Raw genomic sequence first — 19,464 nt, forward strand, 5'->3', positions numbered from 1 at the left:
AAATCTAACAAAAAACAGTTTTCATCTAGCTGTTATTGAATCAGCTTTATCTGACCACAAACAATTGTACCTTGAGATTAAAAGAACAGAACAAGAACCAGAGCGTATAAAGAGGTATCAATATGAATCAATAAATTACACGAATCTCGTAAAGTCTGTTGAAAATATTATTGGTAAAACCATGATTACGGAGTATGGAGAATTAGAAGCCTTATTGAAGCGTGAAATTGCTAATAATAAAATAATAAAAATTAAAGTATTAAAACCGCCGTGTAAAGAATGGATAAATAAAAATTTAATTACATCAATAAATAAAAGAAATCAACTGTGGCATAACCTAAAACAAGCACCTGAAGATAAAAAGCTATTGAAGGAATTTAAGCAGCAAAGGAACACTGTTTTTTCAAAAATACAATCAGCAAAAAGTCAATATTATTACAAAAAAATTAAAAAATATCAGAAAAATCCCCTAAAAATGTGGCAACTTATTAATAATTTAACTTGCGATAAAAAGGATAGTAACCATATACCGTCAATGTTACAATCATCTTCTATATTGACCGATATTGAGGAAATTTGTGATTGTTTTAATTCATTTTTCTCCAGAGTAGGGAGTGAACTCGCCAACAAAATACCTTCCAAATTATTATTACAAAAATTACGAAAGGACAATGAAATCGCATGCGAATCTAGAACTTTTATATACGTTTTAAAGAAAATGTCAATTTATATAAATCCAGCTATTCGATCACAATTATCGCGAGGCGAATTTGTGAGGGAGCTGTCTGATTTTTGTAAAAAAATAAATATTAACGAAGTATACTTCATAAAATGTAAAGAAAAAAATAAATTTATAGAGCAAGTAATAAATGAAATTAATAGTATTGAAAATTGGCCCGGTCCAAGAATTATTGTGTTAAATGAAATTGAAAGAATTGACAACAAAGACGACCAAAGAGTAATATTAAATGATTTTCATCTCCTCCCCACTAGTGGCCACGCGGGTATTAAGAGGATGTTGAATAACATTAAAAAATATTACTTTTGGCCAGGTATCGAACGAGATATAACAGCATTTGTGAGACGCTGTGACAAATGCCAGAAACAAAAGTATTCTATACCCGTTAGGGAGCCTATGACTGTAACTTCTACAGCTCAAACTCCCTTCGAAAAAAAATTCTTAGATATTGTAGGACCTTTAGATAGAGATAGTAATCATTATTCATATATATTAACACTCCAATGTGAGTTATCTAAATACGTAGAAGCATATCCGTTAGTTTCTAAGAGTTCAGTTGAAGTTGCACAGGCATTCGTAAATAACTTCATTCTTCGACATGGAATACCCAAGGAAATAGCCACAGATCGAGGTACCGAGTTTATGTCCACAGTAATGAAAGAGGTATGTAGTTTATTAAAAATTAAAAAAATAAATTCCACAGCATACCATCATGAGAGCATCGGCGCTTTAGAAAATTCCCATAAGAGTTTAGGAGCATTTTTACGCATACAGACTGACAACCACTCCGAGTCTTGGAGTTCCTGGCTACCCTTTTGGTGTTTCTCGTATAATACTTCCGTTCACCGTGAAACAAAATATACCCCATTCGATATAGTTTATGGCAAAAAATGTACTTTACCTAGTAACTTAACAAATACCGTAGATTATAACCCCTCTATAATTATGATGATTATCCATTAGAATTAAAATATCGCCTACAAACCTCACAAAAAGAAGCAAGAGAAAATCTTATAAATAGTAAAATTGTTCGAAAATCAAAATATGACACTAAAATGAACCCTATAACTTTTAAAATCAATGATTTGATATTAGTTAAAGAAGAAACAGGCAACAAACTCAGCGCAATTTATTCCGGTCCATATTTAGTTATTAAAGATTGTTCACCAAATGTTGAAATATTGAAAGATGGAAAAAATTATGTGATTCACAAAAATCGAACGAAATTGTATTACCCTTAAAATATACGTAAAAAATTATAATATGATATGTATACACATTGTAGTTAATTTTTTTTTTGTAATTATAATAATAGTCTTAAGTTTTTTTTATGATTTCTTTAATGTTGTACCTATGTCAATAATATGATGATTTAAATACAGTTTTAACATAAAAAAAAGAAATATATGCATTTCTTTTTTTTTTTTTTTGAGAGGGAAGGTGTGGTATCTATCTAGATATACACATGTTTAGTGCCATCATAATATAAAACCCACACCAGTAACGTTAATAAAGTAGTCGTATATCAACATTCGAGCGTTTCATTCCCCTCGTCCTTATAGGAGGAAAAATGTTTGAAATTTGAAATGAAACATTAAAAAATTATATATCGTGGTAGTGCCACACTGCATACTTTCGGGTTGCAGCCGAATGGGCCGGCACGCCCGGGGAAGTACCACTCTCTCACTTAAAATCGGTGTGAAGTGGTAGCTATGCTACTGCGTTTCGTCCGGTATGTGAGAGTCCCGGAGGCCCGATCCCCCTCCCCCCCAAAACATAATGGTAGTGCAGAATTTGGTTTTAATACCCCGGGAGGGTACCATCAGCGACTGCGGTGGAGAATCCCTCTCTGGGCATCCATGCTCAGGACGTACAAAACCTGAGCAGGGATGCCCAGGCTGCCCTCCGAATTCTGCGGGGGGGGGGGGGGGCAATTTCGCGCTCACCACTGTTCGGGGCCAGCGGAGCAGGCATCATAAGGCAACCCCTACCACCCTCACCGTGGACTTCCGCAACATAAGGGGACTCAACTCCAACTTGAACGCCGTTCACTTTCACCTTGAGACGGCGAAGCCGGCCTTGCTCTTTCTTACCGAGACCCAGATATCCTCTCCTGCCGATACGACTTTTCTCTCTTACCCCGGGTACAAATTGGAACATTCCTTTGTACCACGAGCTGGGGTGTGCGTTTACGTCAGAGATGATATCTGCTCTCGACGCCTCGGCAGCCTTGAAAGGCAGGACCTATCGATTATCTGGCTGCATGTAGACTGCGACGACCATCCGCGAATCTACGCGTGCCTTTATAGGTCCCATAGCGGTAATGCCGAAACCGACCGACTGGTTGAGCACGTCCAAATGGCTACAGATTCCGTGCTGCAGCAAATCCCATCCGCAGAGATCGTAATACTTGGCGATTTTAATGCCCACCATGCCGAATGGCTTGGATCGCGCACTACCGATCATGCGGGTAGATCTGTTCTCGACTTCGCTTTAGCATATGATTTGACACAACTGGTCACCTCGCCAACGCGAATACCAGACGTGGAAGATCATACACCTTCCCTGTTGGACCTTCTGCTGACTTCCCATCCGGATGGCTACCAGGTTAACGTCGATCCCCCTCTGGGCTCGTCGGACCACTGTCTCGTCCGAAGTACAGTGCCGGTTGCGCGGTACTTATGACCTCGTTTCGTGGGCTTGCGCCGAGTGTGGCACTACAGGTCAGTAAATTGGGATGGGATGCGGTCCTTCTTTGCCTCCTACCCATGGGGGCAGGTTTGTTTCTCGCCGGATGATCCGAGCGTTGTTGCTGACTCTGTCGCCGATGTGGTACTTCAGGGTATGGAACTATTCATTCCGTATTCTGCGGTCCCCATCGGTGGCAAGTCACAGCTCTGGTTTGGTCGTTTCTGCAAAACGGCTTCGCGCCGAAAATGGGAACGCTACCAAGACTGGGCTATCGCATCAGCGTCTCGTGATGTAAATACCAGCGCATTCAGAAAGGAATATAACTCTGCCTTCAAAAACGTGATCGCTAAGGCGAAGACGGAGTACATTGGCAGAATTGGCGAGAGACTGGTGCGCCTCCCTTCAGGAACACGTGCGTTCTGGTCTCTCGCCAAGGCTGTCTTAGGGAGTTTTTTTCAGCCTTCCTTACCATCTCTGCACAAGGACGGTGAGTCATTGGCCCATACAGCGAAGGAGAAGGCTCATCTTTTAGGCTCTCTCTTCGCGGCGAACTCTGGATGACCGAGGAAAGTCACCACCAACAATCCCGCGGTGTGATACCACGATGCCGGAGGTTAAATTCCGGCAAAGTGCAGTTCGTAAAGCACTTCTTTCCTTGGATATTCATAAGTCGAGTGGACCCGATGGCATTCCTCCAATCGTGCAACGGACTTGTGCTCCCGAGTTGGCGCCGGTCTTAACGCGTCTTTTCCGGCAATCCTATGCATTCGGCATCGTCCCGAACTCCTGGAAGACTGCTTTGGTGCATCCGATCCCTAAAAAGGGCAACCGGTCAGACCCGTCCAATTATAGGCCTATAGCCATCACCTCCTTGTTCTCCAAGATAATGGAGTCCATTATAAACTGCCAGCTCCTGCGGTACCTAGAGGAGTACCAGCTGATTAGCGACCGCCAGTACGGATTACCAGTTTTTTGGCAGATCGGAGCATCAAGGTCGTTGTCGACGGTGCATGCTCTGACTTAAAATTCGTCAATGCTGGTGTTCCACAAGGCTGCGTTCTATCACCCACTCTGTTTCTTCTGCATATCAATGACTTGTTGCAAATCAGTAACATTCACTGCTATGCAGATGACAGCACCGTAGACACCTCATACACCGGCCGTGCTAATATTTCTCGGCAAAACGTCGAAGAAAACCGGAACAAACTTGTGTCTGAAATCGAGTCTTCGTTAAACAAAGTCTCGAACTGGGGTCGGCTAAACCTAGTCCATTTCAACCCCAAAAAGACGCAAGTTTGCGCGTTAACTGCTAAAAAAAACACCATTTGTCGTATCTCCACGATTCGAGAACATTCCGTTAGCCGCCACAGCTAGTATTGGAATACTTGGCGTCGATGTTTAGAGCATCGTTCAGTTCCGCGGTCAATTGGAAGGCAAAGCCAAATTGGCATCAAAAAAGCTCGATGTGCTCAGCAAGGCAAGACAGTATTTCACGTCGGCCCATCGTCTAAGACTATACAAGGCGCAAATTCGGCCTCACATGTAATACTGCTCTCACCTCTGGGCGGGTGCTCCCCAGTACCAGCTCCTTCCATTTGACCGTATCCAACGAAGAGCGGCTCGAATTATCGACGATCATGCCCTTTCCGATCTGCTTGATCCTTTGGCTTTGCGTAGAGATGTTGGATCGCTCTGCATCTTCTACAGAATTTATCACGTGGAATGTTCCGAGGAATTGTTTGGATTAATCCCGGCTGCTGAATTTCACGTTCGGACATCTCGTCAAAATTCCAAATATCACCCGCATCACCTGGACGTCCGAAAATCCACAACAGCGCGATTTTTAAGACATTTTCTGCCTCGCACAACCACTCTGTGGAACCAGCTTTCGCCGGCGGTTTTTCCAAGCGATTCGACTTGGGAACCTTTCAGGAAAGAGCGTACTCTTTCCTGAAAGGCCGGCAACGCACCTGCAAGCCCCCCGGTGTTGCAGATGTCCATGGGCGGTGGTAGTCACTTTCTAAGAAATTATTTATTTAGGACATTTAGTTTCAAAAGATGGAGTTTTACCTAACCCTGCAAAAATCGAAATCCTACAAAAATATCCCATACCTACTAATACTGACGAAGTTAAAAGGTTCGTAGCGTTTTGTAATTATTATCGAAAATTTATCAAAAATTTTGCCGAAATAACATATCCCTTAAATAAATTAACGAGAAAATATGAACGATTTGTTTGGACTGAAGAGTGTCAAAAAAGTTTCGAAACATTAAAACAGGCTTTGACAAGTCCCCCAGTATTAGAATTTCCCGATTTTTCAGAAGTAAGTTCTTGTGTAAATGAAAACAGTCTTGATTATTTTTTATTATCTTAAAAATTTTAGTGTCATCAGCGTATAATTAAACTTGAGAATTTTTGAAACAATTAGTTACGACATTAATAAAAATGTTAAAAAGTAAAGGGCCAAGGTGAGAACCTTGAGGTACACCCGATGTCACAGGAATAAAACTAGACGTATATCCTTTAATAGCAATGGCTTGAGATCTTTCGCGGAGATAAGATGTAAGCCAACGTAGAAGGTCACCATGTATACCGATGTTGTTAAGTTTTTGTAATAACAAATTGTGCGATATCTTATCAAATGCTTTCGAGTAATCAGTGTATATGACATCTACCTGGAAACCAGCTTCCATAGCACTCAATACTGTATGCAAGAACTCACACAGATTGGACTCAGTGGATCGCTTATTAATAAAACCATGTTGGTTACAGGTAAGTAGAGGCCTTAATAATGGAAATATCGTATCATAGACAATCCTTTCAAAAAGTTTTGGAATAACTGACAATTTAGAAATACCGCGATAGTTTTTTATATCGTTTTTATTTCCAGACTTATAAATCGGCGTAATTAAAGATTTTTTCCAAATAGTTGGTAATAATCCGTTGTCCAATGATTTTTTGAAAAGCATTGTTAAAGGCACACATAACACTTTACTGCAGTTTTTTAAGAAAATGGGATGTATTCCATCTGGACCATAGCCCTTGGATGTATCTATGTTCGATAAATATCGTTCCACTTTTTTGTCAACAATCTCGAAAGAGCTGATGATATTCTGATTAGCGCTAGTAGTATAGTGCTCCATTGTTTGATTTCCACTATTATCCTCAAAAACTGAATGAAAATAAGAATTAAACATATTTGCTATATCGTGTCCATTGTATCCAACCTGAGAGTTAAAAAACATTACATCAGGTACAGATGTATTACCTTTTTTAGTCTTTATATAGGACCAAAACTGTTTTGAGCTAAAACGAATATTATTCTCTGCTCGTTCCAAAAACTCATTATAACACGTTCCTTCTAAGTTTTTTGATTGTAGTCGTATCTCAGAGAACTTGTTATAATCGCTTTGTTGGCCATAAATTTTCCATTTTTTGTGGAATTTTAATTTTTTATTAATTATTTTTTTCAAGGGTCGCGTAAACCAGCGTGGATATTTATTGCTCTCATTTATACACTTAGACTGGACAAATGTCTCTATAATGTGATTTACGATAAGATAGAACGTATCAACTACCTGACTAATATCTTTGTTTTTAAATTCGTGTTGCCAGTTAACTTTTGCTAATTCAAAATTAATTTTATCATAATCAGCGCAGTGAAAGCGACGTACAACACGAATAGCTGAATTTAAATTTCGCTCAATGGTATTCATATCATCTTCAATACAAAGGGAAGGATGATGATCATCCTAAGGTTCTGATAAAGGGTCCACACGAGATATGTTACAATTCAGATTGGAAAGTAATAAGTCTAAGAGCCTGTTATTTAAGTTAAGAATATAATTTAATTTGTGTAATCCGGTAAAATTCATAAAAACAACCATTTGATGTACAAGGAGACATTCCGAGGGATTTAAAATATAAATTGAATTATTATTATTTAATGACCAAACAGCATCTCGTATATTAAAATCCCCTGTAATAATTATATCATCTTGTGAATTTTCTATAATCAAATCAGATATAAATACAAAAAAATTAAGCTGTGAATCCGTTTGAGAATTATTCTGTGGAAAGTAACAACAAAAAAGATGCAGAATTTTCCTAATAATACCGCGTTTAGTTATAATTTTTATATAAGTGACTTCAGCACTAGAAAAAATAGGCAACTGAACATTTCTCACATCAACATCAATTTCGCGACGGACCGCTATCAGAGTACCACCGCCCTTTGTCATTTCTAACTGCTCGCAATCGCGGTCGTTACGATAAACATTATATCGAGCATCAAATAATTCACTGTCAAAGATTCCAGGTAAAAGCCAAGTTTCTGTTAGGCAAATAATGTCGTAATCGCAATTAAGCACGTTTTTATAAAATTGATTAGTTTTAGTCCGTAAATCTCGGACGTTTTGATAAAAAATATTTAAGAACAAGTTGAATACTTAAAACACAAATAATAATTGTATATATTACATATCTGTAATAAAAAATCCTTCATAGTTTCTATTTCTAATAAGTCATAAATAAATGATTCCCGCAATGAACGCCGCTCAGATAAAATGAATAAAATCATAAAAGAATATACAACACTAACAATAAAGTAATAACTAAAAAAGTCATGAAAATGGACATTAACTAAAAAAGTGAAGTTATGAAAAAATACTAACAAAATAAAATTAGACACTTGAAACTTATGTTTTAAATAAAACAATTTCGCACTTATACGATTTTTTTTAAACAATCTTCAGAAGTGATGTGCAGGACAGGCGAGCTTTCTGTGCGTCTAACCATAATCGTGCAGTTAAGTACCCAACAAAACAAATAACCCTTTTCCTTTGACTTTCGCTTTGCCTCATTGAATAAACTTTTATTGATAGTAGAAAGGTGATCATTAACGTAAATTTGATTTTGCATTCCTGAAAATCCTATATCGCAAGCTCTTATAGTTTTTAATTTTCGAAGCGATGACAAAAAATCGTCTTTTTTGTAACGAGCTTGCATTTTTAAAATAATTGGTTTAGGCCTGATGTCATTGGAATCATTCTTAGTCGCTACTCTTGTGATAAAGTTTATGTCAGTAAGCGGGTTCAAAGGGAAATTGCACTTATCAGCGAGCACCTTTATAAACTGTATAAGGTTTTCGCCTTTCTTTTGGGGAACTCCACTAATTTGGATATTTGAACGTCAAACCCATTGTTCATTCTTGTAATGTCTATCTTTTAAATCTTTCATAGAATTCTTTAGCTCATTTAATTCGATGTTATGTATTTTTGTAACTTCCTTGTCAAAATTATTAACTTGATCCATGACCATATCAATTGATGATTCAACGAGCTTAATTTTTTTTGTCCATTCGTTTACAGTTTCGGTAACTTTTTTAAACTCATTGGTTATAAAACTTTTAAATGATTCAATAGATGAATTTAAATGAGTGAAACGTTCATCAAAGTGGTCTATTATAGATTTAGTCAAGTTCGAATAGGGCTGTGCAAGATCTAAATTGGTTTCGTTGGCGACATTAGGTGTAATGGGACTTATGTTATTATTTTTTTTGGCCTGTTTACAACTTGGACATTTCCATTTAGCTTTATTCATTGGTAGAATCTTTTTAAAGTCTGCAAGCGAAATTCCCACGCAGCCATGATGATATATATATATATATATATTATGGTATAGGGGGCAAACGAGCAGGAGGCTCACCTGATGAAAAGCGACTACCACCGCCCATGGACATCTGCAACACCAGGGGGGTTACAGGTGCGTTGCCGGCCTTTAAGAAATAAGTACGCTCTTTTCTTGAAGGTTCCCAAGTCGTATCGGTTCGGAAAAACCGCTGGTTCCACAGAGTGGTTGTGCGAGGCAGAAAATGCCTTAAAAATCGCGCTGTTGTGGATTTACGAACATCTAATTGGTGCGGGTGAAATTTAGAATTTTGTCGAGATGACCGAAGGTGGAATTCAGCTGCCGGGATTAATCCAAACAATTCCTCGGAACACTCCCCGTGGAAAATTCGGTAGAAGATGCAGAGTGATCCAACATCTCTACGCAATGCCAAAGGATCGAGCAGATCAGAAAGGGCTTGATCGTCGATAATTCGAGCTGCTCTACGTTGGATATGGTCAAATGGAAGGAGCTGGTACTGGGGAGCACCCACCCAGAGGTGAGAGCAGTACTCCATGTGAGGCCGAATTTGCGCCTTGTATAGTCTTAGGCGATGGGCCGACGTGAAATACTGTCTTGCCTTGCTGAGCACACCAAGCTTTTTTGATGCCAATTTGGCTTTGCCTTCCAGTTACCCGGGGAACTGAACGAGGCTCGAAACATCAACGCCAAGTATTCCGATACTAGCTGTGGCGGCTAACGGAATGTTTTTTTTTTTTTTTTTAATTTTGCTACATCCACAGGCTCACATTTGCCCGTGCCTTTTTTACAATTTAATTTATGTTTACGTGACAATTTTAGCGCACTGGGATTTACAGTAGTTACTATTCTAACAGTACTAGCTTATCAACTACTGTAGATCGATGAGCAGCGAAGATCTTCTCCGCCTCCGCCGGCGATGTCTTCTTGCCGGAGGCTCTTGCCCGTACTGACTTTATGTTTGTATTTTTTTTTTTGTTGTACATTTTTTTTTTTTTACTATTTTAGCATATTTGTTGTACAGTAAATTATAGTAGCTATACCTTATTATTAACAATATATACTTATTTCTATACGAATATTTTTTATTTTTTTATTACATTTATTTTATAGTAAACTATGGTTATACCTTATTTTTAATTATGTATACTTAATTTTATACAGATAGTTTTGGGAATTTATTTTAACTTAGTCGATCTTATACTATGAACAGCGGACCCTGCCCCGTCACGAATCAGATTTAGCACAGCCTCGGCGATGGTGTTGTTACGCTGGTGTATTGCCATTTTTAAGCTGTGCTCTAATAATGTTTTAGCTGAGACCCCGATCGTTCGGCTGATGAAATTGCCGATTGCGTCGTCACAGACATCCGTGTAATAGACACAGGTGTTGGTGTGTCTAGTTATTGCTACCACGGCGTGAGGCACACTTTGATGTATTGTGAGCCTCGCACTTTTGGTTCGGATGATGATTACCTCCTCGTAGGTCTGTCCCTGTGCCTCATGGATGGTCATGACGCGAGAACCTTCACCTTTACCATATCCCTGGTCCACCAGAAGTTTCTTTTCCTCCTGCGTGTGGACCAGGTATAGGGTTCTGGTTAGGTTGGATGGTATTTTCACGCCAGCGAACCTCTCCATTTTTAGGGAGTGGAAAACGGGGTTCGCTGAGTAAATGGCTCTGTAGACGTCTCTGATGGCGTATGCGACGTCCATGGGGCATCGGTATGTGCAAGACAACTCACATGTGATGGTGGTGGTCAGGTTTGGCCGGCAATACCTCATCTCGAACAGATTTTCTCTGTCGATGTAAGGCAGCCGGTTGATGTCTCCAACGAGTATCACTTCCTTCACCTCTGTTATGCGAGTCGCCATAACTATGCTTCCAAAATGGTTCATGAGGGCTTCGTCGACCGTTAGGCGGTCGCACCTAGTGTCCTCATGAAGACCATTTACAAGGATTGAAGCCATAGTTCGTACCCTTGATTTGACTTTGGGGCCAAAACGGTGTGTTAGATGTTGACGGAGATCTTTGGCGGATTCTAGGGTGGTGGTGGCTATGATGTCTGTGTTCTCGTCGAAGTTCCCGACAATGTGAGTTGTCTTTCACGGTACTCCATTGATCCAAGATAATCGCGGTAGTTTCCAGTCCACAAGGGGTGCTTCGACTTCAGAACCTATTGAGATGGACTTAGCCATCCCCAGTATCCTGTCATCTAGCATTATCCTCGTGCATCTGGCGACCACCACGATTGGGTCTTCAGGTGGTGTGAGGAACTTGATGGGGGAGTCTCCTCGCCCGTCTGCCTCGACCAGGCCCACGAAACCACAGGCAGCGCTGTAAGCGGGCATGTACCTCCCCGACATCTTCCCTTTGATGATCTGGGATGTGTCGTTGTTGTATATGGCCGCCTCTGCTTCATTGAGCTCCACCTCCAGCAGCTTATCGTTTGATCGCTGGTAGGTCTGCATGATCTTCTTGCAGGTGGCTAAGTGTATGTCGCGAGTCGCCCTCACTATAGCCTGGAACTCTATGAATGCATTCACTGCGTGGTCCCGTGGGTTTGACGCTGGTCTCAGCTTTGGTGGTGAAATTTGTCCCCAGTCTGCCCTTGTCGACCCTGAGCGTGACGTTTTAGGTTTTCCCAGGTTTTGGTTTTCCCAGGACTTAAGGAATTCCCTGATCGCCAGCCCTTTTTGGTCTGTTGAGGTCGACGGCCCGGGGGCAAGTTAGGGCGATTTTGACCCTTTGTTCCTCGGTGAGACCAGATCTCGGAGAGTTTTAATCAAAGCCATTTCTCGTACTGGGGAGCACGGCTCTCTGCGGGTGTGTAAAGTTTGGGCAGGCTTCTGCGCCACCAGCTTCTGCTGTAGTCGCTCGGATCCACTTAGAGGGGACTCCATGGTTGTCGGCCCCGGGGGGGAGGGAGAGATGGTGTGGCCTCAGGTTTTAAGAATCCTAGGTCTTCCCCCCTATCTTCGTATATGACAACCTCGTGTATTTTAGAGGCTATCAGGCAGCCGAAGCGGACTGCTACGTCGCCTGTTTCAGAGCCAACTCTCATGGCGTCCACGCTTATCCGCCGTGGGGTGCCTTCCCAGGCCCGCCCGCTGAGTTCCGAGAGCTGTTGACATGCCAATGCAAATGAGGTTTCCCTTTCCCATTCGAAAAGTGCGACCACTTTGTTTTGTGATCGCACCAGTCGGCAGGTCAAGGCTCCCGGCATCTGCATGGTAAGCGCTTCGATGGTGGTGCGCTTAATGCTCACTTTTGAAGTGCTCCCTTTGATCAGCAGGGCCAATCCAGGCAACACCGTCACGCGGTCCGAGCTTTCGTGACGGCAGAAACTGATGCCCATCCTTTCTCTGTCGTCGCTCATGAAGAGGGCCACGCCTTTTACTGTAATCCCTGGAACGCCACATTCTCCTACGTCTTGGATTACTTCCGCAAATGTGGCGTAGTGGGTGGTTTGTAGGGGCGCGGTAGGATGGTGTCTCTTCATGAGTATTCCCCGCATGGTGGAGGTGAGAGTTCGAATCCCCCTGCTCAGGGTGGTCTGCGTTGGCGTTTGCGTCGGTTGAGTCTGCTGTGTGGTGTGTATTATTTGTGTTGTACTTGGTTGGTGTGTTCTGTTAGTGTTGGTTGGTGTGTATGTGGTGCTAAGTGGTATGTTGGGATGGTGCTAGGATGAGGGTATTATGGCTGCAGCAGATGGTTGAGCATTTGAGCTGTTTCTTTTAGCGGTCACTTGTACGGCTTTTCTCGCGAATGCGATGAAGGGTGTTCTAAGATCCTCCTTCTCCATGATGACGTGGAGTGAGGACTGGGTGAGGGTGATGTTTGTTCGAGTTTCGAACTCCATCCTATCTTTGCCGAATCTTGGGCATGCCAGGATTAGGTGGAGGATCGTTTCATCGCATTCGGGATCGCAGACACACGAAGGACTGTCTTTTAGTTTGAAACGATGGAGGTACGCCGCGAACCCCCCATGGCCGGTCAGTAACTGGGTGTCGGTGGGTGTTAGTACCGACGTTCTTACCACTTTTTTTGCTATTTTGACGTCGGGTAAGAACGCTCTTGTCACTGAACCGGTTTCTGAGGAGCTGTAGCGCGCCTGCGGAGGAGGAGGAGGAGGCGGATACGCGAAGATACAATCGAGGCATGCCTCGATTGTATCTTCGCGTATCCGCCTCCTGACATACGATATTGGAACTTTATCGTAGTCAGGTGCCGTTTTTTTCGTGAGGGCCACTTTTTTCGCTAGCTCATCCGCTCTTTCGTTGCCCGGTGTTCCTACGTGGGCCCTTAACCAGAAGAACCGCACGCTTCCGCCCTCCTCTCCGATCTGTCGAATGCACTCCTTCATCTCCAGAGCCAATGGATGAGTGACTGAAGGGCTCCGTAGCAGATCAAGAGAGGATCTCGAGTCGCTCAAGATGTTAGCAGAGCGATGTTTCGATTTCCTTACCATCTTGATAGCTCTGAGGAGTGCATACATTTCGGATTGGAAGACGGTGTTGTGCGGCTCTAGGCGGAACGTGGAGTTTCTGGTTTCCCTCCCATGATCCCACCATGTTAGGGCAGCTCCGACTTTCCCCTCTATTTTGCTGCCGTCGGTGAATATTAGGGGGCCGACGATATGGTGTTCTTCAAGGGTTTGTGGGTCCAGATTCTCTAAGCATGCATACTCTGTTGTTATGAGTTGCGATGGATGTGGGTTTTGTAGAGGTCCCACTCTTTGCTCTATTTCACGCCCCGGGGGTATAAGGTCCACGCAGTAGCCTTTCTTGATCTTAAAAAGGGTGGCAGCCTCCTTGACACGGAGGTCGAGGGGGAGTTGGCCTGATAGGATGAGTGCCGATGTCAGAGATACCGTCCTGTGCGCCTTACAGGTCTTTGGAGCGAAGCCTCGTTGCAGCGAGTTAAGCTTACTTTTAATCATAAGCTTCTCCGCTGCAGGAGACCAAACGCTTGCTGCGTAAAGAACGATAGGCTCTATCACCGCCACATATATAGTCCTGACTATTTCTCCGTTTAGACCCCAAGTCACCTTCGCCGCGCACGCGAGTTGTTTATATATGTCCGCCGCCTTTTTACAGGTTGCGGACACATGCGCATTGAAAGTTAGCTTAGAGTCTATGATGAGACCCAGTAATTTGATCTCAGTCACTAGACTAAGCGGAGTACCGCACATATGAATAACCGGGGCATCGTATTTGAGCTTCTTAGTTAGCACCATCGCATTTGTCTTGTGCGGTGCGAAGCACAGCTTGTTCTCGATGCCCCATTCTTGTACGGTAGCTAGGGTGGATTCCGCTGTTGCCTGTAACTGGTTGGTGTGATGGTTGGAGAAAACCAGGACCACGTCATCCGCAAAGGCCTGACAATAGATCCCCTTAGTTGCCATTTCGTGAAGTAGCGAGTCTAGGATGAGGTTCCAGAAGGTCGGTCCACCAATTGAGCCCTGGACGCATCCCTTCGTGGTTCCTTTCTCGCTGGTCGCTCTGGCATAGTTCACTATGACTCTCCGGTCTTGGAGGTATGATGCCACTAAGGCGTATAAGTTCCTCGGGCAATGTTTGTGAACCAACTGCTTTTTAAGGGCTGGCCACCATGCGTTATCGAAGGCGCCCTCTATGTCAAGCGATACCGGAAGTACTATTTTTTTGGATCTTATTTCCTTCTGGATATGCCCAACCAAATCGTAGAGAGCGTCTTCCGTTCCACGCTGTGGCATGAATCCGTACTGGCTGGGATGCAGGGTCGGGAGAAGATGGTATTGAAGCCTACCCACTAAGAGTTTCTCTACTATCTTGCCGAGGATTGATAGAAGTCCTATCGGCCTATAGGATTTCGGGTGGGTGTAGTCCTCTTTGGCTGGTTTTCGGAGGATGCACACGTGGGCGACCTTCCACTGATTGGGGAAGTACGATAGCGACAAGCATTTGTTTGCCAACGCCAAAAATACCTCCCTGTCACAGTTTATAGCCGCAGTGCATATGTCGGACGTCAGTCCATCCGGGCCTGGAGCTTTCTTCGGATTTAGGTTCAAAAGAACCATTTCCAGTTCCGCGGCGGTGAAAGGTGGATCGTTGTCCGACAGATCTTGAATTTCCTCCGGTGTTTTGTTCTCAGCGATCGCTCTTATTGATCGCTGTTTGTCATTTTCAGTTTCTACAGAGTCGTCGGGGTAAAACGTGCGCGCTAGTAATTCAGCTGACTTTTCAGGTGGTAGTGTTTCTCCAGCTGAATCTCTTAGGAGTAGGTCTTCGCTCCTTTTCGACGTTTTCCTTATTACCCTGTATACACCGTCCCAGACACTTTTACGGTCCTGGGTCGAACAAAACTCTTTCCAGCTTTGAGTGACAGCTTCGATCTCTCGCCCTTTGTAGTTTTCCCTTGCCTGTACGTACTCTTGGATCACGAGATGCCTTCGGCAGGGTGCAGCATTCCGGATTCGGCGTTTTTTCCTAAGCACATCCTTTCTTAGGTCTTCTAGGATGGCGGACCACCATGGTGGCCTAGGATCGCCTTTCCACGCCTTCATTTTGGGGATCGTGCTTTCGCAGGATTCATGGATGATTGACGTGTAGGTGTTAAACATCTCCTCCAGCTCCTCGGATGTTGTGAGGGCTGAGACGCGTTCCAGCGTTATTCCATTGTCGACGAGCTTTATCCTGAAGTTGGTGGAGAAGTCAGACCACTTCGCTTTCTTGGTGTTGTATTTGCGCGTAGAGATGGGCTTCAAGGGTTCTAGAGCCCTCTCTAGGCGTAAGCTGAAGGTGATAGCGTTGTGGTCAGATGTTATGAGACTCCTATCTACTCTCCAGCCTTCCACTCTGCCCAACAGTGATTCGCTGGTCAACGTCACGTCCACGCAGCTGGCGTACAACTTAATCCCTCGATAAGTTTCGAAGGTCGGCACGCTGCCGGTGTTTAAGATGTGGAGGTCCATTTCAGTAATGAAGGCGTGGTATTCCGCTCCGCGAGTGTCCTCGGAGTTGCTGCCCCACCAGTGGCTCCAGGCATTCACGTCTCCTGCCACCAGCAAGTTGTTGGTTGGAACCTTGTGTATGGCTGCCCTTATCTGATGTAGGTAGGGGAGTAGGTCTTGGTCTCCCTCGAAGTACACGGACAGCAGGCATAGCCTCAACTGACCCGCTCGCAGGAAGACAGCTGCAACGTTCTCGGTGACAATCTGGGGGTCGTGGATGACTTCCAGCCTATCACCGAAGACGACAATAGCTGCCTTCACTGGTTTTTGACGGCTCAGGGTGCACTGGATGACTTGTGTGCCGGGATGTTGCTTCATCACACCTGTCCTTCCTACGTAGGGTTCTTGGACAAGTGCGACTGTTATTCCCTTATCTCGAGCCGTCTGGAGCAGCTCAGCCGTGGCCAGCCTTGAGCGCTGCAGGTTTGCCTGTATAAATGAAAGCCTGCCCGCCCTGCCGTCCGCGCACTGAGGTGAGACCGGTGTAGGGGGTAGGAGGGAGCCCTTAGCAATATTGGATCCGGGATCTCGCTATGTGGTCCCATTTCTGTCTTTCCTGGCACTCTTAGCTGTAAGCCGTGTGTGCCAGGTCTGAGGCGTCCCTTTTGGCACGGACACAGTTCGCGCAACGTGGTGCTTCGGCTTTTGCCCTGACTGGACAGTCCTTTCCTACGTGGTCGCCGCTGCAGAAGCCACATGTTTCTGTTGTGGCCTTGCAGAGATGTCGGGTGTGTCCGTAACCCAGGCACTTGGCGCATTGGATAAGGGGACATTGATCCTCTACAGAGCATCTGCCGAAGCCCACGTAGATTTTGGACGTCTGCGTGAACCGCCGCCATACTTCCGGGGACACCTCCAGGACTGGGTGACATTCATGGGGGTTTCGGGCACGCTTCCTGTAGCGTACCCTCATCTTGAGGTCTGCTTCACCAACGCCTTGCAGGAGGTGTTTATTCTGCGATTTTGTGTAGTCTATTATCTCTTCGTTGGTGAAGCAGGCCAAGACTCCCCGCACACAGACGAGTGGGTTCCGATTTGCTGGCTCCTTAATATTTAGGTCCTTGTTGGCTTGGACCCGGCTCCTTACTAGGTTTAAGTCCTCTTTTGATGCGCACCTGAGGACTACCTTCTGTTCCCTGGCTTTTCGGACCCTGTCCACTCTCGCCCCGTTGTTTTTCAGATCCAGGGCGGTTCTGATTTTGGTGATCACCGCTTCACTGGTCTCTTCCGGATTTTTTGAAGAGATAATCAGCGTGTGATTGGGGGGTTGAGCGGGCTTTGGTGGTTTGGCAGCCGCTTGTGCGAAAGTGAGCGGGCCGGTTGTCGGCTTTTCGCTCAATTATGTAACCCCCTTTTTGATGGTGGCCAGGGTCTGCTTCACCTCCTGTACCGCCAGTTCAGTCTCTAAGGACGGTCTCGGAGGCGAAGCGGACTTGGGTTTGGTTTCTTTTAGGGTGCGCAGGTCTGAGGACATTGTTGTCAGTGTTTTTTTTAAATCCTGTAAGTGGGGAGTCGGGTCTTGCGGTGGAGGTGAGGTGTGGCTTTTTATTTTCAAGTTGGGATTGTATTTCTGTGAGTTTTTCTTGTATTATGGTCATGTGTTCTTTGAAGCTGCTGTCGACCTCAGGGGGGGATGGGGGGACGACTATTTGTGGCGTAGACGGTAGGTCTGCGACAAGGCATTTGGTCTTCTCCGCCTCCTGTCGCAGGACATCAAGCTGGTTACTTAGGGAACCAATACATCGTTGGATCCCTATGATGCCGGCCTTCATCTTCTCCCATCTCTTATCGTCCTTTGTGTTGGTGGTGATGGGAGTTTGGGTCATTAGTCGTCCCTCCATCCTCCCCTGCACCTCTCGGATCATTTTGATGTTAGAGAAAGGCTCTGCGGTCTCGTTGCCTAGCCAGCTTCGGACCGCCTGAGTTTCCTTTAAGACCTCTTTAATAGCCTTCCTAGCCTCTAGTAATTCTTCCGCCACTGATGCTGCTTCGGCCTGGAACAGTTTAATTTGTTTGTTATGCGCCCTCTCGGCCTGCACCAGTTCTCTAGCGTGCCGGGAGCGCTCCTGTTCCAGGTTATTTTTGTGGCGGTTTCTAGAGTCCGAGAGGGAGAGTACGGTCTCATACAGCCCCTGCAGGCAATCATGGACAGTTATTTTTGCCTCCTTTTTCATCGTGGTAGCAATTTCCAACGCCTCCTTGCCCTTTCGCAGGAATTCATTGGCTGCTCCCGTAACCCTGTCCATTTCGACTCCGGTACCTCTCCTGGGAGTTGTATATAGGAGACTTACTCTCCTTTTGTAAGAGGCACCCGAACCGACTGAGGAAGTCTCCATATCCTCGCCAATATCTGACTCTGCCTGCTGTAACCGGTCCTCTAGGTGGTGTGTGAGGACAATTTCTGCCACGTTTGACTGTGCTGGTTGTGGCTGGTAGGAGGTTGGTCGCGATGGCTGCGAGGATGGTTTTTTAGCTTTTGTGAGGACCTTTTGCCTAAGGGTCCTTTTTTCGGGGGCAGCTTCCGCTGTTTTGCGTTGGCTGACAATGTCAGATTTGGATGACATTTTTTTTTTTTTAATTCACAATATATATACTATAATATACTATATTCACTACTTATATGCCTATGTTGGTATTACGTGTGTTTATTTATTTGTTATTATTATTTTTATTTATTTTCTTTTTATTTTTTTATTATTTTTTTTTTTTAAGTCAGTACGGGCTCACCTTTTCTTGATGTTGTTCTGAGATGACCCGCTGAGTACGCCGAAAATCGCCGTGTGTGGTTGTTCGCGTGACTTGCGCGTGATTCAAACCGGAAAACCGTTGGGGCCAGATGATAGGGCACGTCTTGCTGGTTCTAACGAGCCCAAGCTCGGTATGCCTAGGAAGCTCCGTTCCCGAGTTATGGCTCGCGGGGGTGAGGTATTCCAACCTTGGAGGAGGGGGGGATCTCGTGTGTCACACGAATAAAGGATAAAATTTTTTTTTTTTGTAGAGGGGTTGGGTTAGTGTGGTTGGGGTGGTTTGTTGGGGGTGGAAAATAAGGGTTAGGATAAGGGTTAAGGGTTTTCCCTTGCAGGCTTCTCTGCGGTGTTTACCCTTGGGAACTATGACTTAAGGACACAGTAGGGGTGGATTTTTGGGGGTTGGGGTTGTAGGGGGTAGTTTTTTTTTTTTTTTAAAGGATATCTTTGGAAAGGGCTCCTCACGCCGGTTCAAATGAGTCCTAGCAAGGGGGGATAGGGTGCTGGGAAGGTTGGATTCTTCTAATCCTCACCTGCCGGCCTGTTCTGATGGTGGTTGAAAGCTGCTCCTCCGATGGGGCGAAGTCTTTGCACTGTCTCGGATCTCCAGCGGCGTCCTACGCGGTGTCGGCGCTTGAGCACGTGT

General features: G+C 44.5%; 1 pseudogene; it reads left to right on the top strand.

The window, feature by feature from the left end:
- The first annotated feature begins 2,578 nt into the window (after positions 1-2,578).
- LOC125075682 lies at positions 2,579-5,431 on the top strand (annotated as a pseudogene).
- The last annotated feature ends 14,033 nt before the right edge of the window (positions 5,432-19,464 follow it).

Source organism: Vanessa atalanta, chromosome W, assembly GCF_905147765.1.
Source record: "Vanessa atalanta chromosome W, ilVanAtal1.2, whole genome shotgun sequence".
NCBI lineage: Eukaryota > Metazoa > Arthropoda > Insecta > Lepidoptera > Nymphalidae > Vanessa > Vanessa atalanta.